Source organism: Amblyraja radiata, chromosome 3 (assembly GCF_010909765.2).
Source record: "Amblyraja radiata isolate CabotCenter1 chromosome 3, sAmbRad1.1.pri, whole genome shotgun sequence".
NCBI lineage: Eukaryota > Metazoa > Chordata > Chondrichthyes > Rajiformes > Rajidae > Amblyraja > Amblyraja radiata.
In genome coordinates, this window is record NC_045958.1 from 33,801,742 (window position 1) to 33,809,416 (window position 7,675).

General features: G+C 41.3%; 1 long non-coding RNA gene across 1 annotated transcript; it reads right to left on the reverse strand.

Moving 5' to 3' along the window:
• Positions 1-252: 252 nt before the first annotated feature.
• LOC116970902 lies at positions 253-7,107 on the reverse strand. Its single transcript, XR_004411348.1, has 2 exons — positions 6,617-7,107; positions 253-2,594 (listed from the first exon to the last, which is right to left on the reverse strand). It is a non-coding gene; the product is annotated as an uncharacterized LOC116970902 (long non-coding RNA).
• Between the last annotated feature and the right edge of the window lie 568 nt (positions 7,108-7,675).

Here is a 7,675-nt window from a genome sequence, read left to right on the forward strand (position 1 = left end):
ATTCCAGAGAGTATGTAGTACTTAGTTAGTATATTGGGCAGATACATCTGAAATGTACTTCAGTGAATGCACATTCGCTGTCCAAAGACTTCCTTCTATTACTATTGCATTTTAAATAATGAAATAATGAAATGTACACTAAATATTACACTGGGCAATACATTTATCCCTTGTATCTCCCTGTCCTTATGTGATTTAAGTACAACTAGGAAATGTAAAACATTTAAAAATAAATTAGACGAGAACAACTAATTAAAAACTTATAATGTCCAAGATTTTATTCATTTCAAAACACAGCCCCAAAAGGGTACAAAACTGAACATACTAACAATACTAAAAATTGGAAAGATATAAAGTTCACTTATCAGAATCTGAAATGCCCGAGTTATCACTGCATTTATAAAGAAATTAAATGAGTAAATGAAAAACAGTGGCGTAGCACTGCAAACATGTCAGTAGGGCAAAACAGACTTGTTTTTGTTCAGATTTTTTTAATGCAAATTAAACCGATCATTTCTAGAACAGATAAAGCACTCACATTTCCATCACTAACATAAAATGATCACAGTCACTGCAGATTATTCTGATAGTTTACTATCTGTGTTGATTTTAGTGGTTTGTGACCTAGATGAAACTCTTGCCTGTTGGGACAAACTTAGTTAAAACTGGGATAGAACGTGTATTACACACAGAGTAAATTTATCAAAATAACAAGCATTTTGTTTCAGCTAGGAATTACAATTATTAAAGAGCATATAGCTAGGCTTCCATTTGCCGAGTGCTTTAGTCATTGAGCTTTAGGTATTTAAAAAAAGATGTAAAAAATGTTTCTGTTGTAATTGAAGATTGGCAGTTTTATTACTTGTTTTTATCTCGTTGCCATACAACAAAATAGTATGTTTTAAATTGAATTAATTCTTCAAAGGAAATTATTATTCCAATGTGATTGAGAATCAAATGACCTACTTTCATTTTTTTTTTAAATCTATGGAATAATTAATTTGATTCCGAATCCAAGCTCCCTTCATTCAAAAGTTTGAGGTGGGATGGAGGGGGGTTGCATGGAGAAAAGGATAACAAACAAAAATTAAAATATTTTGGCAAATAAGACTTCAAACATGAGGAATTATTTTAGTAGAAATTCAAAAGTACAAATTTTCCAATTTGTAATTTGAATAAACTGAAAAATAAATTGTTGTACTTGCATTTTGTCACACACACACAACTCAAAAATAGACTTCTCCGCCTCCAAGTATGTTCTATTATTCTTAAGCACTTTGACAAAATAATTAGTTGGATGTCTGTCAACATATATTTCTGAGGCGTGAGGAAGGGAAATTAGTTTTTGTTCAAATTCTATCTTTTGTGTACATTAAAGACCTCATGAAATTTTTTTTTTTTAATGTTAATTTGCATACTAGTTGTGGCAAACATTCCTTAGTAGCTCCATTGACATAAAGAAGATTTCACCCACACATCCACCAGCACAATTCTACAGAGCAGGTAGAATTACCTTGGAGCCACCCATCTGGTGTCTAAATTGCAATGCCAGCCTATTAGATGATTTCCGTGAGATCCCAGGGTTCTCATGGGTTGAGCCGATTGTTTCTGATGAAGTTGTTTTAAGAATGCAGAGTGCATCACGACAGCTTAGCGGATATATTCAAGATGAAAACAATTTATATTGGTGCATTCTGGTATCACAGGAATTGAAAAATTTATGTAAAGGTACTTTGAACAAAAAGTACTCTCCCAAAACATTCTCTTTAAACTGTTGCTTCAAAGCTTAACGTCAGTTTAACATTCTCGGATTTGATGCCTCATCAGGAATCAACCAAGGCTCAAATATGAAAATGGATATTTGGATGAGATGCTGGAGGATGCCAATGTCAAAACTAGAAAAAAAGGAATAAGAAAAGATCAATGGGGGAGGGAGTCTTAAAAATTCAAATGCTACACCAATACATGATACACCAAGAAACGATACACCGATTCTTGCATTTGATTTAGTATCAGTATTTCAACAGCAATTTAAAACTAACATCAATAAATCCTACTGACAGTCTGAAGTCTGCTGTTTTCCTGGACAAGGTGTCATGGAAATGAAATCTATAACTCCAATCATTTCAATTTCTGAATCAGATACGAAAACGCATTTATATATATAATTTTACGGCAGATTTACATTTATCCTTGCACAGTACAATTCCTTTAAAAGCTTGAATTTCGTTAATATTTTCCCTTAACCTTGTGAAGCACAAGACATGCTGTACACAAAAACAGTTTGTCAGTCATAAGAATGAACATTTTTACAAAAAACATAAGGTGCCTATGGCATCTTCTCCTTTTCCCTAGGGAAAACTCTTAGCATTACAATGTATGGAAACAATTTTATTTTTAAACATTTCATGACAATCTCAGTTTTGGAGCTCCACCTCCATTTCTGCAGCCTCTTCTGGAACGTCACAATTCATTTCTTCGGGTATCTTCACTTCCCGAACACCTTCGACCTCAGCTATCTCAATTTTAGGCAACGGAACTCTCCAAAACTGAAATGAGTTGTACTCACAAGACACTTCATTCCATGGTGCATTCTAGGAGGAAAATAATACACATTATTTTAAAAGAATGCAAGGCCCAGCTAACAAATACGAAACACTGATCATCCAAATACAATGCCTTGGCCTATTCATTTTGAACAGATCCATCTTGCCACACAACTGATACCAATGTTCAAAGAATTCAAAACTTCCATCTTGTTCCACATTGCCAGCTATATGGTAACCTGATCATTTCTATTCCCAGTAGTGCATGGGTTTAACTCGGATCCAAAAAACATCAATTCTTGGACCCTACTTCTTAGCTACTTAACACCTACTGCAGTACTCACCAATTTCATTATCTATACTGATGGCTCCAACATGCATCACTATTTTTGGCTCTTCCGCATTTCGCTGCAGCAGGGCCTTAACCCTTACCTTGATACGCAGCATTCAAGAAGGCAATACACTATATTGTCTCTCTCTCTTGTTACTGAATCACTTATTATTATTACATTCTTGCACTTTACCCATTGCGCCTCCGTTTTCTATTCATTCTCAAGATGTACGTTTTTCTGCCAATGTGTGATGCTTACTTCTCATCTCTAATTATTTTTTTTTTACAATTGCAGGCAATTAAGAATTAACATTTATGGGAGTAGAATCACATATAGACCAGACCGGGCAAAGATGTTGGATTTTCTTCTCGGCTTACTATATTGATCCACCTTTTGTAGGAGGTGACAAAGGTGATCTATAAGGGTAGGACGGTGGATGCTGTTCACATGGATTTTAATAAGGCATTTGATAATGTCTCTAATCGTAGGCTGATTCAGAAGATTAGAAGAAGGGATTCAGAAGACAGAGGGTTGTGGTGGAAAGATAATAGTCAGGCTGGAGGTATGTGGCCAGTGGAGGTCTGCAGGGATCTGTGCTGGGACCTCTGGTCTTTGTAATATACATAAATGATGGACATAAATGAGTCGGTAAGTATATTTGCAGATGACACCAAGATTGTTGGGGTTGAAGACTGTGTGGAAGGCTGTCAAAGTGTACAGCGGGATAGAGTTCAGCTACAGAAATGGACAGAAAAATGGTAGATGTTGTTTAAGCCGAGCAAGTGTGAGGGTGATGCGCTCTGTGGTGGTCAAATGTAAGTGGAAAATATACAAGTAATGCATTGATGTACAAAGTGGGTCCAAACTCAGAACTCCCTGAAAGTGGCAACACAAGTAGATAGAGTGGTAAAGAAGGCATATGGCATGCTTGCTTTCATAGGTTGGGGCAATGAGTGTAAAAGTCAGGAAGCCATGATGCCATTTTATAGGACTTTAGTTAGGCTGCATTTTGAGTATTGCATGCAGCTCCAGCCCCATTCCAGGAAGGATGTGGAGGCTTTGGAAAGGGTGCAGAGGACATCCATTAATCCAGATTTTTTTAAAAACAAATCCAGCTGGATGTCACAATTTTTTTTATTCCCGATCTATTTAATTACTCGAAAGTGAATTTTCCATCAGCCTTGACCTGAATAATCCGAGGCAATGCTTTTTATGTGGACAAAAAAATGCCGGTAAGAACCAATTAAAAATTGAGCTCACTTTATCAATTATTATTTTCCATCAATATATCCCCCACTCCATTTTGATTTTGTGACCAATCCACTTAAATTAAACTAAGAACAAAAAAGTATAAAATCAAATTAAATGTCTAAAAAAGAGAATATATGGTTTAAAACTATTTTGAGGTGCCAGCACACCATATCGGCCGGCACGTACCGTCATAACAAAATACTGGTTCCAGGCTTCTGCAAATGTATGGCTTGGGTTGATATGCCACTGAAAAAGGAATTAATGACTGTACTCATACAGAAGTGATCTCAATATTCCTGAAGTGTTTTACTGTTAAAACCAATAAAGTGTTTATCAGCTTTGGCAGTAGCCAATGCAACAGGATTGGAGATCTCTTGGGGGAAAAAAAGGATTAGTGCGAGACAGAGGTTCCATGGATTAAAAGGCTATATTTTAACTCCTGCATACACAGCTAGTGGGTTGCATGGCTGAGCACGGAAACACCACAATCTGTTGAGGCCAGGCAGCTGGAGGTTCAGGGATTTTGGTTAGGCTACAGGATGATAGACTGACACTAGAATAAGGTGTATCATTTGAGGGGAGCATATAGTAGCCCAGCATAAATAGCAGCAGGAGTGCACTACTTCCCAAACTACCCTCTCCTTCAACATACCACACAAAGTGCCTCTTTCCTATGGCAGAGGCTGTGGTCCCATTTTTGGCTTCACTGGCCATCTTAGAATTGTAGTGGCAACCAAGCCATTCATGACCCTGAGGAACTTCCTTAGTGAGACAGGGAATTAAATACTTTTAAAGTGCAAACATTGTTGTGCGGTTGGAAACATGGCAGTACATTTTCACACAGCAAGTTCCCACAATGACTCCTAGTGGAATTATACACTATACACAATTCTGCAATGAGCTCCCAGATGGAAAGTGTTTGACTAGAAAGGGGACAGAGAAGATTTACGAGGATGTTGCCAGGAAAAGAGGGTCTGAACCTTGAGTAGGCTGGAAATCTATTCCTTGGAGCGCCGGAGGATGAGGGGTGATCCTATAGAGGTGTATAAAATCGTGAGAATAGATCGGGTAGATGCACAGTCTTTTGCCCAGAGTAGATGAATCGCAGACCAGAGGACATAGGTTAAAAGTAAAGGGGAAAAGATATAATAGGAATCTGAGGGGTAACTTTATCACACAACGATGGTGGGTGTATGGAACAAGTTGCCAGAGGAGATAGTTGAGGCAGGGACTTTCCCAACGTTTAAGAAATAGTTAGACAGGTACATGGATAGGACAGTTTGGAGGGACGAGTGTAGCTGGGATCGTTTCGCCGAACACCTCAGCTCGGTCTGCAATAACCAACCTGACCTCCCGGTGGCTCAGCACTTCAACTCCCCCTCCCATTCCACATCCGACCTCTCTGTCCTGGGCCTCCTCCATGGTCAGAGCGAGTAACACTGGAAATTGGAGGAACAGCACCTCATATTCCGCTTGGGGAGTCTGCATCCTGCGGGCATGAACATTGAATTCTCCCAATTTTGTTAGCCCTTGCTGTCTCCTCCCATCCCTCAGCCCTCGGGCTCCTCCTCCTTTTCCCTTTCTTCTCCCCACCACCCCCCATCAGTCTGAAGAAGGGTTTCAGCCCGAAACGTTGCCTATTTCCTTCGCTCCATAGATGCTGCTGCACCCGCTGAGTTTCTCCAGCGTTTTTGTGTACCTTTGTAGCTGGGACAAGTTGGCCAGTGTGGGCAAGTTGGGCCGAAGGGTCTGTTTCCACAATGTATCACTCTATGACTAAATCACGGAGAAATGTGCTCGCTCGGTGAAACTAGTCATGGTGCAACCTGTGAAGATGGGACATACAAGCCAACCATTTCTCCCATGCAAAATGTACCCTTTTATTGATCAAATGGCTGTTTTGAATGAAAGAATTAAAGTGTTTTCCCTTTCCATCGGTCTGTTCATTGAAATAATAGACATACACTTCCCCCGATGTCATACAATAATGATTAGGACCGGTTTGCCCCCCCCCAAAGATGGCACTTTAAAAAAAATGACCGATTCCTTAAGTGTACACCAATCTCTTAATATGCATGCGAAACGTTTCATCAATTCCATTCTGCGACAATATCAAAAGTCATTTCAGCCAAACCCCAATATTTGTAAGAAGGAACTGCAGATGCTGGTTTAAACCGAAGATAAGGCACAAAAAGCTGTGTCTGAAGAAGGGTCTCGACCGGAAACGTTACCTATTCCTTCTTCTCAGAGATGCGGCCCGTCCCGCTGAGTTACTCCAGCTTTTTGTGTCTAACTTTGTAAAGCAACATCTGCCTAAAGCATTTAAGAAGGAACTGCAGATGCTGGAAAATCGAAGGTAGACAAAAATGCTGGAGAAACTCAGCGGATGAGGCAGCATCTAAGGAGCGAAGGAAATAGGCAACGTTTCGGGCCGAAACCCTTCTTCAGACCCTGCCTAAAGTAGAAGGGTTTGCGAACGCGACTCACCGGCGGCCGTGCAGCGCGGGTGGGAGCGGTGCTGGTGCCCCGCTGCTGGAGAGCACCCGCCTGCTGCATGCCCTGCGGCCGGGCACAGCCACCGCCGCCGCCTGCCCCTGTCCCTGTCCCTGGCCCTGGGGCTCGGGCCGTGCCTCGCACCCTCCGCACGCTGCAACCGACCCGGATCCAGCTCGGCCGCCTGCAGTTTCCTCTTGGCGCTGCGCTCGGGGCTGGGCAGCCGCTCAACGCTCTTGTAATCCACGAACAAGGAGATGAAGCGTTTGCTGACGGGACAACACGACAGGATATCTTCCGCTTTCCTTTTCGACATCAGCCGGCGCTTCAAGTTGCACTGCCTTTCGCTCCACTAAATTCAAACCGCCTCCCACTCAATTAACCTTTCAGCCAGTGTTGCGACAAGCAGACTTCCTCTTTCAACATAGGTACAAAAAAATACAGCAATGCCCCCAGTAGACTGGAGGCCGAAATTGTCATGGTAAATCTAGAAATATTTAAAAAAAAATACGGGATAGGCCCAGTACGTCAGCTATCTAAAACAAAGTCAACGTTTCTGATGCATTTGCAGGTCACAGATCAGCCCCATATAATACCTAATCTGTAGGCTAACCAGACACAATATCACTCAGAGGCTCCCAAGATGAGGCTTTCCACACAAGGTGTCCTTTTTCTTCAGTAAACTTGTTTCCCCCCCCCCCCCCCGCTATTGTGGATGGAGCCCTTAATCTTGTCTCTGTGTTCCTATTTCAGCTCTCACTCCCCCTCCCCCCTCCTCCCAGGTGCTACAACAAGAGTCCACAGGATCCTCACCTTTCACTCCATCAACCCCATCTCTCATTTCCACAGCCTTCAACGAGATCCCACCACCTATCACATCTTGCAGTTCCCATTCGGGTTTCCGTAGAGTCTGCTCACTCCGCAACACATTCATTTGCTCATCACTTGCAACCCAACCCATCCCCTACCCAGATACTTTGCCCCACAATCATGAGATGTATCACCTGTCACTGATGAGGGCAGAGCTGTTGATGTTGTATACATGGATTTCAG